This window comes from Artibeus jamaicensis, unplaced genomic scaffold, assembly GCF_021234435.1.
Source record: "Artibeus jamaicensis isolate MK-2021 breed Jamaican fruit bat unplaced genomic scaffold, CSHL_Jam_final contig_1998, whole genome shotgun sequence".
Classification (NCBI taxonomy): domain Eukaryota; kingdom Metazoa; phylum Chordata; class Mammalia; order Chiroptera; family Phyllostomidae; genus Artibeus; species Artibeus jamaicensis.
The window spans coordinates 14527969-14552799 of record NW_026521407.1 but is presented as its reverse complement, the minus strand read 5'-3'; the positions used below and the strand labels follow the sequence as shown (position 1 = coordinate 14552799).

Here is a 24831-nt window from a genome sequence, read left to right as displayed (position 1 = left end):
AACTCTTTCTTTCGGCTCTTATAAAATCCTTCATAAAAGAAAATTTCGAAACAAAATAAATCAGTAGCCAAATTACCACAGGTTTTTTAAATGCTTTGCAAGGCTGAAAAGGAGAGTAAGACAAGATAACAAGGAAAAAAGCTAGCCTGACAATGCTAGTGACAACACTGGAGTGGAGCTGTGCGAAGCATATATCCAAAAAGAGAAACCCAGGACACCTTCCAAAGCCTAGAAAAATGACCACTTATTAAGCACTAGACACTGTCCTAAGGATTTTTCACTGACGTTATTTCATTTTATCATCTTCAAACTCTAAGATTGGTTTGAGCCTCTTAGTAAGTGACAGCAATAATTCTAACCTATTTTTGTGGTTCAAAAACTCACAAATTTATATTCAATCTACTACACAATGTCTCTCATGATTGCAGAATTTAAAAAGCTTCTTACAACTGAACGAAAGTATTCTCACCCTATAATACAGAAATGTTTGAGTAACAACTTGCAAAGGAAGTCGCTCTTCCTCTTTAAAGCCCTAAAAAGGTAAGAGCTATGATTCTGATGCTGTAGCAGGATTTGGATACGTACTATATCTTCATCCCACATATCTACTAAAGCTAATTACCTTTGTTCACCCTAATTCACAATCCTGGGAAGCCCTAAAGGATTCCATGGAATTTGAACAGGAATAGAATTCTAGAGTACAACAAATACACATCAAGCTTCCACAGCCTGCCTAGCTTTGGCTTATCAAATTTGGCAACTAGAGCTAGAAATTGTGGGACCTCACAACACAAAATTAGGAACAAAGGCCTAAAACGAGACTTCCTTCTTTTAGACAGAGGGAATTTACTAAGATCTGAAGTAGATTCCCCATACCTAAAAAGATTAAATCAATATCTACATACTCACTTCCACTTCTAAGTTTAATATCTAACTAATCTACTAATAATGCCGTAGTAATAGGCAAGGAAAGAGAGTTTCCATGGCAATTAAACCTGGTGTCACATTTCTCCATGTTGTCAATTTCTATAATCAGATATGTCCTCTAATTATGAATCAGATATGGTAATGCAAGCACGGTATTACAGACAAAGAAATAAGCATGGCTATTTGTTCCAAAGATACCTGCTTGAAAAAAACAAAAGTTTTCCATTATTATTGCTTATATACTTTTTTTTAAAAGATTTTATTTAGAGAGAGGGGACAGGAGGGAGAAAGAAAGGGAGAGAACCATCAACTGATTGGCTCTTACATGCTGCCAACCCGGGACCCAGCCTGCAACACAGGCATGTGCCCTGATCAGGAATCAAACCGGCGATCCTCAGGCTAGCACTCAATCCACTGAGTCACACCAGCCAAGGCTATTATTACTTTTATACTTTTCTGTGAATTTTGTGTCTGTAATACTTGCTAATATTTATAAAAAGGAATATATAAGTCACTGTTTTCCTTTTCATCATATTTTAGTCACCTAAAGAAAACTGTAAAACTTTAGGGAAGTGACAAACTTTAATACAATATTTTTAACTGTATTTTTTCCAGAAATACAATGAGTATCTAAGACACAGAACTCTGAATTAAAATTTTAGCTTTTATCTAAGAAATATAAAACATCCACCTTCAACTGAAAAACTACATCAGTAAAACTACTATACATATTCAATAGCTATATAAGTGAATATTCAATAAGTATATAAGTGAATACTTATTGAATCTGTATTCAATAAGTGATGATGTAATATGCTGATACACTGCATTAAACTCCAATTCTTCCAACATAACTAACTTAACTCATTCCTTACACGTGTCTGTATAGTACACTAAAATATAAAATCAAGGGATGTTTTTTCATATAACAATGATCTTTTATGCAAAATATGAACGAAACTAATACCTGAACAAAGAAAAATGTTCTCTTATATGCTGTGCTATAAACCTCTCTGCTTGGGATACCTCTTCTAAGAAAAAGGAATTAAATCAAATAATACAGCTTTGTCAGAAACTGACTGAGTTAGATATAATATGGGTGTTATAAGAAGGTATAACAGAAGCCTCTGTCAGATAAATCACTATTAAGGCAAAGTAGCCAATCTTTTCTCAGGAAAGAGAAGCAAGTATGCTCTGCAGAGGCCTTCAACAGACATGGTTGGTCTGTCTCCAAATCATGACATCAAATGAACATTTAATGGGCCCAGACTGTATGATAGACTGATTACTAGTACACTTTATCTGTAAAGGGCTAGATAGTAAATACATATTTAGACTTTGTGGGCCATATGGTCTCAATTGTAACTACCTAAGTCTGCTATTATACCCAGAACACAGCCATAGCCAATATGCAAATGAATAAGCATGGCTATACTCCAATAAAACTTTCTTTATGGCCACTGAAATTTTAATTTCCTATAATTTTCACATGTCACAAAGCATTATTCTTCTTTTGATATTTTTTTAACCATTTGAAAATGTCAAAACTATTCTTAGCTTGCAGGCCATATAAAAACAGATGCTGGGCTGCATTTGGCCCGTTTGCGCTAGTTTGCCAACTCCTATAATATACAATGAAAACAATTCAGCTAAGTTCACACAGAGAACATTCTAACATTCCTCCCTTCACCCTAGTATATATAAAAAATAATGAAATCTAGCTTAACTCTAGAGTTAGTTTCAATTACAGTAACTCTGATATTTTAGATGAAGTGTGCATGTATGTATATTTCTCTATACATACTTCCTAATGCCTAGGATGTTCTCTAATTCCACAATAAGAGATGACGTTTCAAAGGCATAATTCAGATAACTGCCAACAATCTTTATTCAATAGGCGGATAATGACACCTACTATGTACTATGCTATTGCTGAAAATAAAAGATGAAAGTCATTGTACCTGCTTTCAAGGAGCTCACACACTAGCAATAAGACATATCAAAATGTGATGTGATGACTACTATAATGTCCAAATTTAACGGGTGCAATGGGAGGATAGAAAGAAAATGCCATCCCACGTCCACCCAGGAAAGTAGGCAAACCTTCACTTAAAAGATACTAGTTGGGCCAAGACATGAAGGCTGACAGTCTACACAGAGAGCAAAAGAGAGGGGTGAAGTAACCCATGCATAGAAAATTTCATATGTCATGGCACAGAAAGGTAAGAGAATATTATATACTGAAAGAACCACAAGTAGTTTAGTACTGCTGAAGTATAATTTTGAAGAATGGCAGACAATGAGTCTAAAGAGAAAAAGCAGGGATCAGATTATAAAAGACCTCACATGGTTTGCTAAGAAGTTTCCATTTTATCAACTAAGTGATAAGAAGCCATAGCAAGATTCTGAAGAATGACATGATCAGATGACCGTGTTAGAAAAATCACTCTGGTGGCAAAGTACTGTGAAAATTGATAAACAGAATTCTCATTTAAAATAGAGTCAGGAGAGCGGTTCAATTCCCAGTTAGGGCACATGCCTGGGTTGCAGGACAGTTCCCAGTGGGGGACACATGAGAGGCAACCACACATTGATGTTTCTGTCCCTCTCTTTCTCCTTTCCTTCCCCTCTCTCTGAAAGTAAATAAATAAATAAAAAGAAGGGCCGTTTTCAAATTTTAAAAAAAATTATTAAAAAAAATAAAAATAAAATAGGAGAGAGACATTTCATGCAGGAGTCACTCAACACACACTAATAACCCCAACAGGAAGAGACATACCTCGTATCTCCATTACTATAATATCTCAGAAGGATGAAGAAAATATTCCTCCTTGCTAACAGTTCAGCCAATGACAGACAGCCATAACTCAACCAATGAAAAGTCACTTCACTCCAAACTCTCAGTTTCCTCCAATAGACTCTTACTTCACAACAGCCCCTCTCCAGGCCATATAGGAGCATTCCTCCCCTTTGTTTCTCTGGACTTGCTTGCAGTTTGCCAGTAGATTAAAGGTACCCAATTGCAATTCTTTACTGTTCCCAATTAACCCTGTGTGCTGGTTTAATGTCAACAGTACCTATGAAAGTCAGGTACATAAATTTGACATAAACAGTAAAAATGTTCACTAGGCAGTTGGATTTTTAAAAAACACACCAATGTGATGATTTACTAGAATGCAACTACTCGATTTAAATAACTGACATCAGAATTTCTCAAATTCTGTTTAAAAAAAAGGAGTTTGAAAGGTAGGTTATACCATGTACTGGATAAAGACAGAAGTTGATATAGTATTATGGGGAAGAAAGGGTAAAGACAGAACATGATTAAGACAAACACCAACTTGATTCTTTTGTCTCTTAAACTTACCTTCAACTATTGTTTATCTTCGACTATTCAAGAACAAATAGAGGCTGCACATAACATATTTTGTAATACGTGGCCCATAAAAAAAAACACAACTAGCTGATACTTATCCACAAACACAGCTGTCAAATGATTTATGATTTAAAAATTTTTTAAATAAAAGTGACCTAATAAAAGAAATTTGTTTCCATAAATAATTATGGTATCATAATTACTTACTTAGAACATTCTGGAATAAAAAAGATCCCTAACAGAAACCTTTTTCACTATTGTATACTCAACATGAGCTAGCCTTGTAAAACTCAAAAACTAACTTCTTGTTCTTTATCTAATATTACCTTGAATCTTAAATACTAAAAACAAAATAGCCTCTAAAAGAAAATGCTAAGTTTCGATTGATTTGGAGAAAAAAGAATTCCAGGTAATTAAATCAGCTTCCAAAATATAACATTTGTTACCTTGCCCAGACTAGTGATAGAAAAGCAAACAGGATTCTGCAACAGTTTATTCTAACTCCATGAAATAAAATCTGGGTACCATCAGTAAAAATATTATTACAGCTAACACTGATGATTCTGTGTAAATACAATACAATATAACTCAACCTGTGTGCCCAGTCAATGTGTCCCAAAGATTCCATTTTAATTCTACTATAAGTGGAAGAAATATGACAGAGAGAATTTTGACACATTCTTTTATACACACTAGTTCTTATAACTAATCAATATCAACTACACTAATGTTCCCCTTTTGGAACTACTGGGTTAGTATATTCCTTTCTAGGCCTATTCCCTTCCCCATTCAAAATATTACACACACAATCAATTCAGAGAATACTAAAAGAGCAAAGATATTTATGGGGAAGGAGAGAAGCTAGAGAGCTAGCTAAGAACAGTCAAGAATCAGTAATGGAAGGTAGAAATAATCCAATGTTTAACAATGTTAGTAAAACTTTATGATAAAGATATAAAACAACAAATAAGGTCTCATGAGTGAAGTATGCTAAAATGAACTATCAACCAATATAAACAGAGCATGATCTAAGTCTACAATAATTTATTGAAGTATATAAATATCATCTTGAATGTCTTAGCTGTAATCTGTAGATTATATTGCATTTCCCTATCAACTAATGTATATAAAAGTAAAGGAAGTGTTTGATGACATGGGATATGTGATTCACAGGATGGCAGAAATTTTGGATAAGAAAATAATTGTTACAACTGTAGAAGGTGACATTCCATTTCTTAAACTGGGTGGAAGATACATGAGTGCTGGCTGCACTATTACTCTTTATACTTGATACATTTAAAAATATTATGCCATATGCAGTCAATATCTATAAAACAATGTTCAAATGAGAGAAAAATCTGAACAAACAATCGTTGAAAGAGGTAAAGTGTTTTCATGTGTCCAATCCATTTTTGTTCATTACTTTTAAAAATAAAGTAGAGGCCATAAAAATGTGAGTAGGTAGAAAAATTATATAATTTCTCCTAGAGCAAATTAGCAATAAAGGTTTATTGGTGATAGTACACACACATGCACACGCCAAACTACTTGAAGGGAACTTTCTACCTCTAAAGTTTTCCCCAAAGCCAAAATCCATCACAAGTATTTCCTTAACCACATAGAAAGTATTGATACTCCTCTACTCATAATCTCAGAAGTAAATTACGGAAGTAAATTCCTAAGGAGAAATGTTCACAATGTATTTTTGTGTATGTGTAGGCTTAACACTGATGCGTCTTACTACTTACTTAGGTTTATAATACTTGGTTTATGACGGGTACCTGCATTTTAATGATGCGTGTCAATCCTAATTTGATTGAAAGGGCAATAAAGAATGCTGGTAAAGAAAGAGCACAGAGTCTGGAGCCAGAGTTCCTGAACAAAACTCAGCTCTTCCACTTGAGGGCTAAATAATCCTGGGCAAGTTATTTAATATATCTGTGTTTCATTTTCTCAACTGTAAAACAGAAATAACAGCACATATACTTCATTGGGTGTTGAAACTGATTAAAATGTGTATAACAGGACTGGCATATAACAGGTGTAATGTAAGAGTGAGGTATGGTACTACTGGTACTACTACTATTAATAATACTGCATCATCTTCCCAAACACATTGAAAATATCTTTAGAAATTTGAATTATTGACTAAAATTAGATACTATTTAAAAATAGACATTTAATCTGAAGGCTAATTAACAGCAAGTTTAAAATCCTGAAGTGAATTGGTGATTAATAAATCTACATAAGCACTCTTATCAAGAACAATCTGCGAGCAGTTTCCCTTAGTGCAACTATCAATTTCTTCCCTTACACAAGGGGGCAGTGATAACAAGAAAAGAATGGGACTCTGCACTCTGCAACACCTCTTCCTACAGACAGTAGGGGGTGGCAGTACATATGGCTTACAGTCAGAACAAAACAGGAAGATCCAATAGAACTGCTCTTTATTCTCCTCTGGCCCTCTCCTCTTTGCTCTAGCTCCAACATAGCCTCTAGGTGAGGGACAGATCTCCTGAAGAAACCGAAACCCCAAATTAACCCTCAAGGAAAATCCACTTTTTTCTTTGAAGTAAATGATTCCTCAATGGCTGAATTTGGATCCAGGAAGAAGCCAATCAGTATAAATTTTTGGATTATCTGGCAAATTACTGACTGCTCTTAATAGAAGAACATACAGGCAAGTAATTCAATTTATCTACAAGAATTATAATATAAAACACTAGAGTCTATCAATAATTAACTATATCCTAATGAACACATTCAGATATTTCTGCTTGTTTCATAGTATATCGACATTTATTGAATGTATACATATAAGTTATATTAAATAGCTTGTGTCTTTTGTTACTTCTGAAAGAACTGTTCCGACAATTCTTTCAAAACACAAATGTTCTTAAATAGAAGTCACAATGTTTGCAGCATGTGGGTGATATATATCTATATAGATAGATAGATAGATCTGGAGAGAGAAAGATTGATTTAATAATCATTTTTTTGTGCTCACATTCTTAAGATGATCTACCTAGGAAATGCTGCAAGAAGCACTCCACTGACAGTATCCATGTTGTTGCTTTTCATGCCACATTACTGCATACAATGTTTTCCCCTATTTTGCCACAACACCAAAAACATGCACGAATATATCACTACTGTCATTCACTGTAATTAACCACTGCAATAGCTTTTGACTCCAGCCCCTCAAAATGCCTGAAAATTTATCTCTTTTGTTCACCATATTGTTTTGTTTTCCTGATTCCAGATATTTTCACCTGTGTAAAAATGAAGAAGGGGATACACATGAAAAAGATTTCCCTTTGCCTAGTGATCTTCAACTCAGAATTGTGGTCAAGACGTGGGGGGGGGGGGGTTGTATGGTTTTTTTTTCCTTTTCCAGAAAAGGAGCAGAGTGAAAGACACCGAAAACACCAAATCTTCTTCATGTTAATTATCACTGTTTATGTTTTGTGAAAACATTTTAAACATTCCACACCTGGGACAGAAGACAAGATACAATTCTATCAGTGCTCTACATGCTGATGCCAAAACCTGGAATCATTTTAGTCCTATTTTTCTTTCCCATCTCACAACCAGACACAATTTGCTTTTTTTTTCTTTTCACGTGGGTACTATCCTTATTTCAAAAATTGCATATCATAGCTCCTCTGGATTTCCTATGATAAAATATCTAGCAATGAGCCTTATTAATCCTTTCTTATACTACGCCTCCTTCCCCGGGGGGAATAATTAATATCACTAATAACACTTCAATCATGAATTTCAACGTCAGACAGGCCAACCCATCCTGTGCCTTACCTGGCACATCTCACAACTACTTTTATGCTGCATTCTGGAGGCACATTTTGCAACTCGTTCTGCACCACATTCCCTGCCACGTTTAGCAATCTTCCTCACATCTCCTCCTGGGTCCCCGTCATCAGGAGATTCTCTCAGTACCAAATTCCATGACACATTTGGTGACATCGAAGTGACTGACCCCAGCCCATCTGAAGCCAACCTCAGTGCCACATTTGGAGCCAACCTTCCCTAAGCCTCGGACACCGGAGGCACTTTGCTGCTCATTTCGCTGTCTCCCCGTTCGCCCCCGCCCCTCTCCCTGGAGTCGAGGCGTTGGAAGCGAATGTCCCTGTCACTTAAGCGACCTTTCCTTCCTCGCTCCCCTGGGTCTCTTACCTGCCGCTCTGAGGGGCTAGCTGCACCTCGGGGTCAAGTCCCAGTCCCCGGGGTCTTCTAGGAGGATCTCGGAGCCCGCCGGCGCCTCCCGCGATTCCCAGAGCACCTCGCTGCGCTCCGACGCCCGCGGTGGGTCTGCGCCTCGGCAAGGCGCGGCGGGGCCTCGCGGACCGCAAGCGCAGCCGTCCTCCTGTCAGCGGCAGCGCGGGCACAGGTTCTCGCCCCACCGCGCGCGGCAGCGGCGGCAGCGGCTGCAGCTGCAGCGGGCGCCTCGCTCCGCCTCGCGCTCGGCACAGCCGGGAGGTGAGCGCGAGGGGGATGGGAACGGGGGCGGGGCCGCCCGGAGAGGCGCAGAGGGCGGTGGCGGGAGGGCAACGCTGGCGGCCCCGGCGAGGTGCTCGGGAGAGCTCACGGCTTCCTCCGCTGGGCAGGCAGCTCGCTTTAAGCGGCTGTGCCAGCGGGCCCGCCGGAGCAACTCACCCAGCAACCCGCGCCCAACCCGCCGCTCGCTAGCGCCGCCGCGCCGGGGGCGTCGCACCCTCGGAAGCCGCCTGCAGCCCCGCCCCCTCCGGGCCGAGGTGGGGAGGGGCGCGAGCGCGGAGGGAGAGCGCGTGCGTGGGGGCGCGTGCGTGGTGGAGCGCGCACCCCCGCCCCCGCCCCCTCTCCCGCCACAGTTTGGGGGTGGGGAGTGACTGCGAGAGAGAGTGAGGACCGAGCCCTTCTGAGCCAGGAGGGGTCGGGCCCTGACTCCGCTGCTCTGTGCGGGCTAGGCATTTCTCGTTCCCTCAGGGAGTCTTCGACTGGTGGGGTCGATGGCATTTAGTAGGCAAAAGGGGAGGCAGCTCAATAGCAGACAAGGCCGTGGACAGTGGGCTCCGCCCCCAGGGATGATGTCACTCTTGAGGTGCTGCTGCTGTCACGTGCGCCCACTTCTGGGCCTGTCTTGCTTTGATGGCCAGAACGTCCCTATAGATTTGCCCCACTCTGGTCACTTTACACACCTATCACTCCTGTTGTAATCAAGTCCTACACATGTCCGTTACTCTTTACTTAAGCTCAATTTTAATCTGTAGACGGCTGCAAAAGGCCTCAGTTGACTATAGTGGAAATCAAAATAAAGAAAACCAGCGGGGTGGGGCGGAGGATGGCAACTGGAGAGTTATCTACAACTGCCGAAAATCCACAGACTCTAGCTTGAGAGCCTGAGGTGTATTTGTGAAGCTGCGTCTGTCACTACCAGGCTGCACAAGAAGTAGTGTGGTTTGGAGAGCTAGCTGGCAAAGCACGGAAGTCACCACAGCAAGCCTTCCTTGAAGGTCGTATTTCCCCCTACTCTCCACCTAGATCTTCCCCTTTACTCTTCCTTTTGCTTGCATCAGAAGACAGTGAGTCAACTGTGGAAGCTGTGCGAACATAAATTTTTTCCGCGTGCTGTGTAAGATGATGCGAATCAATCACTATTACATCTTCTGCTTGACTAGTCTTTCCTTCTATAAACCTAGATGACCTTTTGTGGTCGCCCATTTTCTAAAGAGACGCCATGATTGGAAATGGATGCACCGGGTTCCAATGGATGCATAGGACACCACACTATGTATGGTGTTATCTGGAGAGGTTGGTTTGATTACAGTCCTTTGAGTCTACATGCAGGAGTTTCTTTGGCTTTTCAAAGGTAATATTAATTTCAGAATAATACAAGAAATTCAGTATGGACGATTTCGAACAGTTTCTGTGGTCAGTGCTTGAAAAATTAGAGCTAGAGCAGCTTTGAAAACTACAGCTGAAATGGCAAGGCGAAGAAGTGATATATGGGACCTTTGGGTGATAACTCCAAAAAGTTAGATGACTCCAGATAAAAACCTATCTATCTATGGTGACAGCGGCAGAGCAGTGATTACTTATGGGGGAGTCTTCGGGGAGAGGACAGGAGGAGCCCTCTAGGGTGCTACAGATATTCACTATCTTGATCTAGTTATTGATTAAGGGATTAATGTGTGTGCAAAATGATTTGTGTGCTTTACTGTATCTCAGTTTTTGTTTTTGTTTTTTAATTGCACCACACAAAGAGACATTACATCATGACTTGATTTAGGAAACCTGGATTAGAATCTCAGTGTCACCCACCATTTAATACCAGCTTTGTGACCTTAAGTCAGTCTCTGAGCCTGCCTTGCTTCATCTATCTAATGTGGTTGATGATACTACAGAGGACAATTGTAAAGATTAAATGAAATTGGTTGAAAAATACTTAGCAAAGAGCCTAGTATATAATAAGTGCTCGGGAAACAGTAGCTATTATGTTACCCTTCTTGCACTCAAATTTACTCTGTTTAATTCTTAGGCCTTTTTAAAGTTTACTTCAAAGATTACTTTGTATCTGAGCCTTGCCTGTGAGTTTCACTGAGGCTAGTAACATTCCTTCCCTTAAGAATTAACAAAAAGCCATGGGGGGTGTAATCTGTTTATTTTCAAACTAATTCAGGTGGCAACATTTAGAAATTATGGTGCTCATTGTAAAACACCATGAAATATTGATAGATTTAACTCTGCCATATGGACTTGATACAGTTTTACTAGCACTAAATCTGATTATAGTACGTTTGTGCAGATCACATATAAAAAATACTGTGTTTTTTAAAAATAATGTCTATGTTTTTCCTTTAAAATTAGTTTGTAACTTTTCACAGGGCGGAAATACCAAAAGTTGAATAACAATTCACAAGATGAAAACCTTTAAATCCATTTTTTCTTGAAATTAGAAAAAAAAACTGTTCAATTTTAGCAGCAGAGCTCTTTATTGGATTTTCCCACAGTCAGCTCTTAGAGCTGTGACCCACAGGGCTCCTTGCTCTGATGAAGTGAGTAACTCTGACTACCCTATTCTTACTTCAAAAGATCAATCTCCATTTCTTTTGTCTAGCCTTTCCCAAATCTCACGTTCACCCTGGACAGTGGCATTGCCCACTGCAATGAACTCAGTGCTTCACTGTTTTGATCATCTAACAGGATTCTATTCAGCCAATTCTTCTCCAGGTAATTCTGCTGTTAAGTCTTACAATTTGCTGCCACACTCTAACTCTCTGGAGGAAACAATCTGTCCTTGACATAGGTACTGGTGGGGTACAGTGGGAATGAAGAGCAACCTTGTAAAGAGAAGTCACCTCTGTTCTTAACTCCTCCCCTGATTTCCTTTTCTGTCATCAGTACCTGAAATCCTGAGAATGCCATTTTTTTTACCTATGAAATATCCATTCTAGTCCATATAATACTTTATAATTTAAACTTGGAAACATGATGAATGCTATATAAGAACCTGCAAATAATTGTCCATGAATTAGTCCAACCTTACCCTCCCAATTTTTTAGTGCCTTGTATACCATTCAAAATGCCCTTTTTTTTGGTCTATCAACACTGCACAATCACTCACCTGTACATGTCTTCCCCTGGCACCTTTAAGTTTCTTAGGTAAACCATCAGGCCTACATTTTCTACCTTTCCCCTCAACTCTTTCCCTATTAAATAAAGAGCTATAACAACTACCATCGATTGACTGTCTACAGGCTTTAAATACTTTACTAAATGCTTTATTTATATTATTGCGTTGGCCAAAAAGTCCATTTAGGTGTTTTTTTTTTTTCATAAAATAAAACATACATTTTTCATTTTCACCAATAACTTAACTGATTTGGATATTTTGAGTATGTCGGCTGTCTCAGTATTAGCTTCTAGTGGGTAGAGAAAGAGGTCATAGGTGCTGCTGAACATCTTCCAAGGCATAAGACAACCCCACTGCAGAGAACTCTTTGGCTAAAATGTCAATAGTACCCAGAAACTTCACAAACCATTTTTGACATGTTCAATCACTCACAGTACCTTCTCCATACACTGCACAAATCATTTTTTGTATTTCAGTCATGTTTTTACCTTTCTTGAAATAGTAAAGCACATTACACCAAAAACGGTGCATATTTTCTTCCATCTTTAATATTAAAATGGCTTCATGAAAATTCACCAATTTTGATAAGTTTCTTAATGTACACTGATATGACAGCTGTCACAATACAATCTAATAAAATTGTTTCAAATGAAGTTAAAGACAACTAAGTGCTACTAGAGCCATCGTATGGAAAAAGTAAACAAACTTTTTGGCCAACCCAATACCTCATTTAATTCTCACAACATCCAATCAGGTAAGTATTATTCTCTTGATTTTCTAGATGAGGGTGAGAAAAGAGTCTCTGAGAGGTTAAAGGACCAGGTCAAGTTCACACTGAATGGCAGACAGAGCCACAATCTGAACCCAAATATAAACTTTATCAGTTATCCTCAGGATAATACTGTATAAAATGTAAATGAGAACACAGGGTGCATCTTTTTAAAAATGTGAACTATGCTTCACAATGAAAATATTTCTGAAAAGTTGATGTAAAAGAAATTTTTCTGAGTGGTAGTTTTTCATAATCTCATTTCTTTTTATCTTCAGTTGGTGACTTCTAACTTGATGGCTTCAACATTTTCCCCACCAACTCTCATCTCAGCCTTTTGATGAATATTTAATAATCTCTAGACTAACACTTAAAAAGCATTTCTACATAGAAGACCTAAAAATTTTCTAGTAAATCTCTTTTTTTGGTAAGGGAAAAAATTCACATATAGTGGGAGTAAGCAATACTCCACATGTTTTTACATTGACATTTATAAACGCTTGACAAGTTTTGTGGCTACTGTATGTATGTAACTATGACATATTTAATTAATTTGAGAGAAGTCTTGTCTATTGGGGAAACAAAATGCTTAAAATATTTAAATATTAATACAACACTATAGAATTAGGTGTTAACATGAGTAAAACAGTAAGTTCTGTAATAATTCATAAGAGAGAAGTGTGATGAGAATGGCGTAGAACTGCTTCTAAAGGAAATTAAAATAAGGAAAATATTTAGAGGGACAAAAGAAAGGACTATTCCAGGACGGGCGCTGGATATTCAACGAACATTCAGAGCAGTAATAAAAACTCTTAGGAGAAAGAATGACCTAAGTCTTTCTTAACAAAGGCAAGGAGCGGTGTGAACTACATATAGACATGTTGCTAGTCTTAAAAAATAAAAATAAAAACAGACCAATGAGCAACAGTGTGGTTGCATCGAAGAGTATTTATTATTTAGATTAAAAAAGCATCAGTAAGAGGCTAGAAAGGTGGGCCAGGACTACACTGCAGGGGGTCCTGCCCAGGAAAGGAGATGAGACGACAGTGTCTAGAACATTCTTCTGAAACACAGGAGGGAGGGCCCTGGCCAGGTAATTCAGGTGGTTAGAGCATTGTCCCAATAACTCAAGGTTGTGTGTTCAGTCCCTGGTCAGGGCATATACAAGAATCGATCAATGGCCTGGCTGGCCCTGTGTGACTCAGTGTATTTAGTTCCCTGGCCTGCAAACTAAAGGGTCGCCTGTTCAATTCCCAGTCAGAGCATGTAACTGAGTTGCGGGCCAGTCCCCAGTAGTGGGTATGTGAGAGGCAACCAAATGATGTTTCTCTCCTTCTCTGTCTAAAAATAAAATAAAATCTTTTTTAAAAAAGAATCAATCAATGAATGCACAAGTAAAAGCTCATGATGTAAGCTAATGGAAGGTCACCCAAGTGGAAATAGGAGTAGACAGATGGACTGACTATAGGTGAGAAGTGGGAGGAAATGAATACTCAAGGAGAGGGAATATAGCACAGGTGTGAAGAGAAAGAGCCCTGGACCGAGACTTACTGCATTCAAGTTCCAATTCAACCATTTACTAAACATGTGACCTCAAGCAAGTTACTCTACATTTCCAGATCTCAGGATATGCATCTTCAAATTGGGGATTAAAAACTATACACCCTTCTAGGACTGATACGAGGATTAAGTTACCACATGCAGAAGTACCTGGCCCCAGCAGGTGTTCGTGGACTATCATCATTCAGTGTAACAGTCCTATGCCTAGGCATTTTGCATAGTTTGTATTATTTAATTTAATCTGATACTTGTAAAAACTTTACAGCATTGGATTTATTCCCATTTTATGAGAGGAAAACACAAGCTCAAAATAACTTGCCAGTTCCCATAGTAAGACATCCAAAGTATTGCCCGTCTAGAATTTTTGAATAGAAAATGGAGAGGACGATTTTTACTACAATTAATAGAACATACTACCTATCCTAAGAATCGATGTATCAAAATAAGAGGAGTTGATAACCTTAAAATATAGAAGATGGGAGTCAAAGAGTCAAACATTAGGATCACTGCCAGGAGAAGGCGGGCATGTTCTGGCCTTTGGACTCACCTGTCCAGTCCGGTGGTGAGCATATACTCATTACAGCTGGATACAGCTGGCCACCATACCTGAATATCATTAAACAATTAAATCATACAACCTATTCAGATTCCTGCTTACTATCTTAAGTTCCATGAACACAGGGGATGTCTCTTCCTGGTTCATAGCTGCATCTCTTACATAGTATATCTGGTATGTATATATAGTTTATTTTATACCCATTCCAATCCAATTTCTTACTTAATACATTCCTGGTAACATATACAAATGTTGATTATGAAAAATCAAATGTACTGCATATTACATTTTCCCCGAAGAACTGAAAAATAGTATTTGATTCCTAATTGCAACTCCCCTTTAAGATATGATCTTTAACAAAGTATTTCTAACATGTATTATCTTTTCTAATTTTGTCACCTAATACCTATGTCACCAAGCTAGAGTCACTGCTTTGTAATGGGTTGGCCAAAAAGTTAGTTAGTTTGTTTGTTTGTTTGTTTTTTTCTGTAAGATGGGCATAGGAGTGCTTAGTTGTCTTTAATTAGCTGTTTTGTTTCATTTGAAACAATTTTGTTAGATTGTATTATGATAGCTGTAATACCAGCATGCTTTTTAAAAAACTTATCAAAATTGGTGAGTTTTAGTGTAGCTATTTTAATGTTGAAAATGGAAAAATATGCAACATTTTTGGCATATCATGTTTTATTTATTTCAAGAAAGGTAAACACATAATTGAAATGCAAAAAAACCCCCCACCAATTTGTGCAGTATATGGAGAATGTGCTGTGACTGATCGAATGTGTCAAAACTGGCTTGTGAAGTTTTGTGCTGGAGATTTCTTGCCAGACGATGCTCCACAGTCAGGTAGACTAGTTGAAGTTGACAGTGATCAAATCAAGACATTAGTTGAGAATAATCGATGCTATACCACACGAGAGATAGTCAACATACTCAAAATATCCAAATCAATAAAGTTATTGGTGAACGTGAAAAGAATGTGTCTTAATTTTACAGGAAAAAAAACATATGGACTTTTTGGCCAATCCAATATATAGCTAACAACTCCAGCTTTGCTCATATGCATGTATTAAGCTTAGGAAACCTATGCTTCTTATTAATAATATCAGCATTTTCAACTTGCCACATTCTACTCATATTTACAAATACTGGGAAAAGTGTAAATAACTAATCGAATTATTGCATAAACAAATTTCAAAAAATGGTGATGCTCCTGAAAATAAACTCTTGACTAGTAGGCTGTGCCACTGTGTAAAGCTTAAAATGTTCATTCATTAGCAAATACATGAATGTCACAATTCAATGTATTAAAAAAAAATAACTGAGGAATGACATTGTGTAAGAAAGTTTAAGTTGATCTAAAGTTGAAACCATAAACATTGATCTACAGCTAGTCACACTCATCATTAACTTTTCTGCCCCCAAATGCAACATGCTGAAGAAATCTCCATGCCATCATCATCAAGGATATTTACTGTGCCTGGATACAGCGGTGATCCCACCAGGCTGCCACTAATATGACGTGAAGTTTAAGTTGATTCTCTAATAGTAGTTTTTATTGAACCGGCCCTATCCCCTCACTCAAAGCACCTAAATAATTACAAAGTAGCAATAAATATTAGGAGGGGCCATCAGCAGAGAAGGGGAAATGACTGGCCATTACTGAAAATGACTGCACAATCATGGTGCAGCACTGCAGCCCTCATCAATTAGCCACGAGTGAAAGTGAGGGTAAAAGTACAGTACAGGTGTGTAAATTGCCTTTGTTTTCTTTCATAGGATGGAATGCACTTAATGTCTTTTTAGCAAAGAGAGGATTTAGACAAGAAATGATTTTTTAGTATAAGGGAATTATGGCTTTGTTGATGTGAAATGTAGAGAGGTTTTAATTATTAAGAAGAGGTGGGAGGAACAAAAGGAAGGGGAAATGCAGTTTTAAACTAGACCTTCAACCACACGTCAGAAGCCCAGTGAACAATTTCTGTGGGCCATTCAGCCTGGCCTGACACACAGTGTCAAAGGAGCAAAAAGTCAAGAATCAGAATTAAGTGGAGTGAAAGGAAAGGAGTGTTTTAATGTTATGTTACCAACCTAACTGTAGTGAAACTTCATTTATATGGAACTTGGCTCTCTGGCAATCTCATCTATTTGAAGCACAGCAAAGAATCAAGAAAGAAAGAAGATGGGAAAAAGGGATCACCACAGTCCGTGCCCTGAGGATCCTGCCTAGACCACTTAAACAGTCGCCAAAGCCCTTTCTCAGAGCCTATTAATTTTTACTTGGATTCTATTTTAAAGGGCTGGCAATCTGCTTTCCAAACTCATAAAAAATTGAAAGCAGTAAACTAGAAGAGGGAGAAGAAACTCTCACACACCGGCATGCAGATCGCAGCGAGAGGTGAAAGCCGAAAGTCTGTAAGCCAGGTAGAGATGAAAAAAGGGCATAAAAATTGACTTAATGGTAAAAAGCACAGCAATTTTGTGCCTTGAGCAGTGGGGGAAACAGCCCTACCTGCTTCTATAGGCGTTGGGGAAGAAATGTTAAAAACCGATTCTACATTAGCCCTGAGTAATCAAGAAAATTAAATTTACATTCAGTATAAAGACATTCCCTGAATTATGCAGTATTTGACTTCATGCAAATAGTTCCATAAAGCACATGGTAAAATTGTGAAGATGTGTACACGTGAATACTATGAAGTAAGCATGCAAGGCCAGAGATGCAGGTACAAGGAAATAATGACCTCCCCACGTGATGGTGTTTGTACCCATGCAGATTCGCACTGCATCAGCTTGTTATGACACTGCTATTTGTTTATTCCCCATTCTATTACTTTCTACTTTTGTCCCTAAAAATGGCTAAGTGAAAGGAAGCATTTGCAGGATGAGTCTGTAAGATCAAGTAATTAAAACTTTAAACAAGTGTGGAAGTATTTTTCCAGTTTACCCTAATTGTGTGTTATCTAAGACTTTTCAGGGAATATCTGTATTATGAATAAAAGAAATATTATTTAGAGAAATATATTTTAAGGAGTAATCCAAAATAGAACAAAGATTTATGCATGAAGATATTCATCACAGTAGCATTTATAAAATTTACAAAATTTAGTTAAAAAATGAAAGCAATCTAATTTACCAACCTTAAGGAATGATTATATAAATTGCATCACACAAATATTTGATAGGCAATTATGCAAACATAAAACCTATATTTTCATTAGCCAGAAAATTTGGCACAATATTAAGTTAAAAAATAGGATACAGACTTGTATATGCAGCATAATCTCAAGATACATAGCAAGAAGATAGAACAAATAGATCTCAGTAATAGCCACAAACATTTTTTTAAGACCTAGGAATGAACTGTATGTCCAATACCCACATAAATAAAACTATATCTATTTACTGAGAAAAAATTTTAAAAACTGAAGAAATGAAAATGGCATGCTGGGAAAATATCCAAAGAAACCCAAAACACTAATTTGAAAGAATATATGCGTCCCTATGTTCATGGTAGTGTTATTTTAAATAGCCAAGATTTGGAGGCAGCCCAAGTGCCTACCAGTAGATCCGTGGATAAAAAAAGCTATGGTACATTTACACAATGAAATATACTACTCAGCTGTAAAAGAGAGGGCACTCATACCCTTTGCAACAGCATGGATGGACCTGGACAGTATTATGCTCAGTGAAAGAAGCCAGTCAGAGAAAGATAAGTACCATATGATTTCACTTACACATGGAATCTAATGAACGAAATAAACTAACAAAAGAGAAAAAGATTCACAGATACAGAAAACAGACCGACAGCTCTCAAGGGAGAGGCATTGGGGACTTGGCTGAAAAAGGTAAAAGGATTAAACAACAAAAACAACTCAGACACAGAGAACAGTATGGCGATTACCATAGGGAAAGGGGTAGGGGCTTGGGGGGTGGTAGTTGAAGGTAAAGAGGGATAAATGGTGATGAAGGAGACTTGACTTGGGATGGTGAACACACAATACAATATACAGATAATGTATGATAGAATTTTACACCAATGTCATTCCAATAAATTCAATATATTAAAATACAGAAAAAAATAAAAGAAAAAGCATGCCATGTTCCCTAGTGGGAAGACTCAATATTGTAAAGATGCCACTTTACCCAAATAATTTACAAGTTCAGTGCAATTCTAATAAAAATTACAACATGATTAACTAAATTGACATGCTAATTCTAAAATTCTTCTAGAAGAATAGATACTTAAGATTAGGTAGGACTTTTTTTTTTTTTAAGTATAATGAGGCCTCTTCCTACCAGATAATAAAACATTATACAATCACAGTAATTCAAGTGTAATATTGGCTTATAGAAATAGAAAAATAGATTAATGAAAGAGAATAGCTCCTCAGCTACTGACAGAAACATACGTGGAAGCATTTCAAACAATTGAGAATAGGTGTTGTAACAATTGGTCATCCTTTAAAGAAAAAAGATCTATCTCTTGCATCACATCATTCAGAAATAAATTAATTAACTTCCTCTTTCTTGGGACAGGCCTAGCTGGAGCTATGCAGGCAGCAGGCAGCAGGCAGCAGGGGAGGGGCTGAGGAAACAACCAGCGTGGCAGGGAGATATAACATATGCAGGGGATTTGGCAAAGGAGGAAATATATGGGGGATGGTAAGAGCAGGTTTCTCTCTGTCAGAGAAGGGAGTTACAAATATGGAAAGTGAGAACCCTGAAATGATCTCTGCGATGTTGGACTGGAGAAATCAGTGTGAACTCCAAGTTTCATCTATTTTCTGACTTGGACACTTGTGCTCAGATTATACAGAAGACCCTTGATTTTAGGAAATACATACTGAAGTACTTAAAGGCAAGGACTCTGTGTCCAAGTGTATCGGATGTCCCCATGCATCATAAAAATATGCAGTAGGTATATAATATATATGTGGGGTAGGGGACAGAGGAAAGATTGATGAAATGATAATTGAGGAATCAAGGTGAGGTGGATATGGGAGTTTGTTATATTATTCTTGCAACTTTTCTGTAAACTTGAAATTGTTTTAAAATAGAAGGTTTAAAAAATAATTTCCATATATATCAAAAATCTAAATAATCCTATTTCTTGGAATCTGTGCCCCCCAAATACTCTTATTTGTACACAAAAATGTTGTATATGTATAAGAATCCTCATTTCATCATTTTTGGCCATGAAGAAAAAATAGAAACATAGGAAATATGCATCAATAGGGAATAGTTAAATAAATTATAGTGTACGCACACCATGGAATGATTTGCAGGCATAAAAAAGAATAAGGTTAATTTATATGAACTGACATGGGAAGAACTCCAGGATATATTGTTAAATGGAAAAACAAGGATAGACCAAGAGGTAGGTATGATAACATTTATGTTTTAAAAAATTTTTAAATCCTTTTATTGGTGTGAATATGTATGTATCTATGCTTATAAACTAAAAAAAAATGATCTGAAAGAATACACACCAACCTATTAGCAATGGCTAATTCTAGGGTAGGACGATAGTACTATACTTTCCAAGTTTTTCATAGTGGCCATGTAATATAAAACTGTTAGTTGAAAAAAACAAGAGCCTAAGTAAAAAAAGGCAGGAGTATATGCAATACATTCTGAAAGATTTCCTCTGAAGACGATCATAGTGTGTAATACTGGGAACTACCTTCAGTTATCCGGAAAATTCTAGGCCTCACATAATAGGGAACTGGCTTTCCAGTGCCTGAGCCCAGGTACACTTGATCATGAACTTAGCAGAGGATTAGACAGCTGCTGAGCCACTCCCTGTTTGCTGGGCCACCGTCCAGAAGTGAATTCCCTTGCAGCTCTCCAAAATTAGGTCAAACAAGTCCCCAGGGACTCTCAACACAATGAAGTTGCCAAAGGCTAAATTCGGCTTCGAAGTCAGGCCCCGGACTGGGATAAACTGTGCCAGCACTTTTCAGCTCTGCTTTCAAGACCTTGATCAGAATAGGCAGGACTAGATAGCTGTTTCCAAGAGTGCCTTAGCAGCCCAAATTGGAAACGATTGTCAAACCAGAGTTTTGGGGTGAACCTGAAAATGTAAAATTCCTCCTCTACTTCTTTGACCACTATAATCCCTTAGCTGAAGAATATTTAAATTCCTCTTCCTTTGTCTTGCTCCAAGCAAGTTATCCTAGTGCTAATTTTTGCCAACCAGATCAGTGGCTGAGTGTGGCCCTATTTAACACAAGAAAGACAGACTAACCATATTTTTCTTTTTCCTTTTTTAGCTGTAACTGGCCAGTTTTGTATTTAAGTCACTTTTTTAACTTTTTTTATACAATATTTAACTGAGCTGTAAGTCACATGCCATCAAATTCATCACTTAAAGTCTATAATTCAGTGATATTTTGTGTATTTGCTGAGTCATGTGAGCATCGCCACAACAGATTTTAGAACATTTCATCACCCCCCAAAGAAATCGTTTTCCGATTAGCAGTCATTCCCCATTTCCTCTCAACCATTCCAGTCCTATGCAACCACTCATGCACTTTCTGCCTTTATAACATGGCTTTCTGTGGACATTTCATATAATGAAATCATTCAATATGTGGTCTTTGGTGTGCAGCTTCTTTCGGTTAGCATAATGTTCTTGAGGTTCATCCATGCTATAGCACGTCCGTACTCTATTCCTTTTTAAGGCTGAATAATATATCACATTTTATTTGTTTATTCATCAGATTTTGGATATTTGAATTATTTCTACTTTGGGGCTATTATGAATAATGCTACTATGAATGTTCATTAACATGTTTTTTGTGTGGATAAACATTTTCAGTTTTCTTGGATATTTATGTATAAGTAGATTTTCTAGGTCATATGGTGACTCCGTGTTTAACTTTTTGAAACCGCCAAACTGTTTTTTAAAGCAGTTGCAACACTTTATGTTCCCACCAGCAGTGTGTGTAGGTTCCGATTTCTCTATATCCTTGCAGATACTTGATGTGGTTGTCCATCCTTTTGATGATGGCTACCCTACTGGGCACAAAGTGGTACTTCACTGTGGGTTTGATTTGGGTTTCCCTAATGACTAATGACACTGAACATATTTTCATGTGCTTATTGACCATTTGTGTATTTCCTTTGGAGAAATAGCTATTCAAAGCCTTTGCCCATTCTTCTAGTGGGTTGTTTGTCTCTTCTTGTTAAGAGTTGTAAGAGTTCTTTATATATTCTGGATAATAATCCCTTATTAGATATATGGTTTGCAAATATTTTCTCCCATTCCATGGATTATCTTTCGCTTTCTTGATGGTGAAAAGGAAGATGAGATAATAGAGTGACTGTTGATGGCTAAGGAGTTCCTTTTTCAGATGACAAAAGTATTATGGAATTAGATAGTGGTGATAATATACAACTGTGAATATACTAAAAACCACCGAATATACTAAAATGGTGGATTTTATGGTACATGAATTATATCTCAATTTTTTTGCAGTATACAAACCATTTTAAAAAGTGTGAACTGATTCAACTTGCTTCAAACCTTATGTCAACCTTTCATTTAATAAATTTTTACTGACAACACTGATTTAATTTTTGAGATACAAAAATTAAAACTTTGTCTTTACCATTACAGAGCCGAGTCTAAAAGAGGAAACACTCACATACTCACTTCATATTTTTTTAATATCCTCACTTGAGGACATTTTTTTCATGGCTATTAGAGAGAGATGAAGAGCGGGGGGGAGGGGAGAGAGAGAGACATCAATCAGTTGCCTTCTTGTACACGCCCTGACTGGGGACTGAACCTGCAACCTGGGTGTGTGCTGTGATGAGGAACCAAACCTATGACCTTTCAGTCTATAGGAAAACATTCCAACCAACGGACCCACACTGGACAGGACTACTCAATTCATGTTACTTGAACTTGGTTAGGACTAAGTCAAAGTTGTGTGCTTTGGGATCATGAAGGCCATACTAAGAAACTGGGGCTTTATTCTAGAAGCAGTAAGGAACTGATGAAAGTTTCTAAGCTGGGGATTGACATGATCAGTGATGTGTTTAGACACATCATCCTGGCAGCATATTTATGAAAGCATCATGGCTAGTATCAGAAAGGTCAGTTAGGAAACAACTACAGTAGTCTGAGTGAGAAATGGTAGCAGCCTGAATAAAAGCAGTGGTGGTACGAATGCAGAAGAGAGAGAGGGTAAGATTCCCAAAATATTTAAAAGGTAAAACTTTATAGAACTTAGTTGATATGAGTAAGGGAGAGGGGAAAGTCTGAGATGACTCACTGATTTCTGGCTCGGGTTACTGGGTAGATGGCAGTGGCATTAACTGAGAAAAGGAGTATAAGAAGAGGAAGTTTGTGGGCTGAAATAACAGGTTCGATTTTGGACAATGTTTAGGTGTAAGATACCTGGAAAATTATTGCGTGAATCTGTCCAGCAGGCCATGTAACTGATGCACTTTCCTGATCTATAAAAAGGCAACAATGTAATAAGACTAACAATTCTTTTTATTATATGATACACATATATTCTGATTTTATATATATCACAATTCAAGTATTAAGGGTATAATCTGCTTTGGGGAAATGGCAAATTCAACTATTTATTAAATATGTGCCCAGCTTTCTACGAGAAAATTTGCTCAGTAGTATCAGATGCGTATATTTACAGATGCAACTTGATTTAAGCCAATTCAACTAAATACAGATGCACTAGAAAGGTCAGTCAGAGGGTGATCATTGCTGCCTCCAAAGACTCAGCCTAAGATTCTTTTAACTAGGTGTTACTCCTAGTGAATAAAAACCAGACTGCCTTAGAGAAATTAGACGCATTTCAAAAACAATAAAAGCTAACATTTATTTTGTGCTTGCTACACGCTAGGCAAAGTGCTAAATTCTTTGTATTATCCTTTTAACCTCACAATAATCCTATTCAGGTAGACACGATTAGCATCCTCATTTTATGAATAAAGAAGGCTTAGAGAGATAAAATAATAGAAGTAAGGTCTTTAATCTGGTAAGTAGTAAAGGCAGGATTCAAACCCAGGTCTCTCTCACTCCAAAGCACAGTTTCATGACCGAGAGCTATTATTTTATATGAAAAGCAGAGGTTATGTGAATGCTTAGATCAATGTAATGAGCAAAATAACAATCTGGTCTGGCGTATGTGACATTAATGATGCTTCACTATTGTGTGTATACAGTTAATCTTCTTTAGCAGTCCCAGTTAATTTGCAGATTCACTCTCTAATCGTCACTGAGGTCCCATTTTCTCCTTGTCCATCTCCCCCTCCCCTCAACACATTGTTCTGTTCAGCATACAAATTGGATGTGTTCTGCAAAAAAGGAAAGCTTTGCCTTGAAATAGCCACATTGACGGTATTTCTCAGAAGACCCTTCATCAAAATCATTCCATGTCTGTGCTCCTGGATTCAGGACTGCTCAACTGACTGTGACTCAGCCCGGAAGCCCAACAACACAGAAAATGTATTGGAGGAGGAAGGGCCAAAGCAAATGTATATTCCTGTTGAGATGGGGCCAGTGGTGCCAGAGGAATTTGCTGAGCCAGGACAGAGAAGTGAAGAGTCATTTGTTCTTTGTAAGAGAGTGTGGTTGTGCTTTTTTCCAGAAAATGGAAAGGAAGCCGACTGAGTGGGGTCATCTATAGCACTGACACATTTGGGTACATAGAGAATGGACATCACGGAATTCTTTCCCAGTGAGTTAGGCTGGCAGTCACTGCCAGGGACTAGCCTGAAATACGTTTGAATAGGGGCATTTCTGGCCTTCTCAGACCCACACAGACTGTTTAGGCAAAGAATAATCCCTGCCCAGGGTTATCATCTGAACAGTGACCAAAAGTTTTGAGAAGAACCTTGCCAAAGGACAGAACTTAAATTTAACATGGAGACTTATTTTTTATTTGTTGGACTGGATTTATCTTTTCATGATGGGAAGGCACTTCAAATAATCAGAATGTGTTTTGTGTTCAGGATCTAATTTCCCAAATGTC

General features: G+C 37.8%; 1 protein-coding gene across 5 annotated transcripts in view; it reads right to left on the bottom strand.

Moving 5' to 3' along the window:
* TANC2 (tetratricopeptide repeat, ankyrin repeat and coiled-coil containing 2) overlaps positions 1-8585 on the bottom strand; it is a 329189-nt gene extending 320604 nt beyond the window's left edge. For all 5 annotated transcript variants that reach the window (XM_053655892.1, XM_053655895.1, XM_053655899.1 and 2 more), the window contains exon 1: positions 8498-8585. The gene's annotated coding sequence lies outside the window, so the exon portion shown is untranslated. The remainder of the gene's footprint in view (positions 1-8497) is intronic.
* Between the last annotated feature and the right edge of the window lie 16246 nt (positions 8586-24831).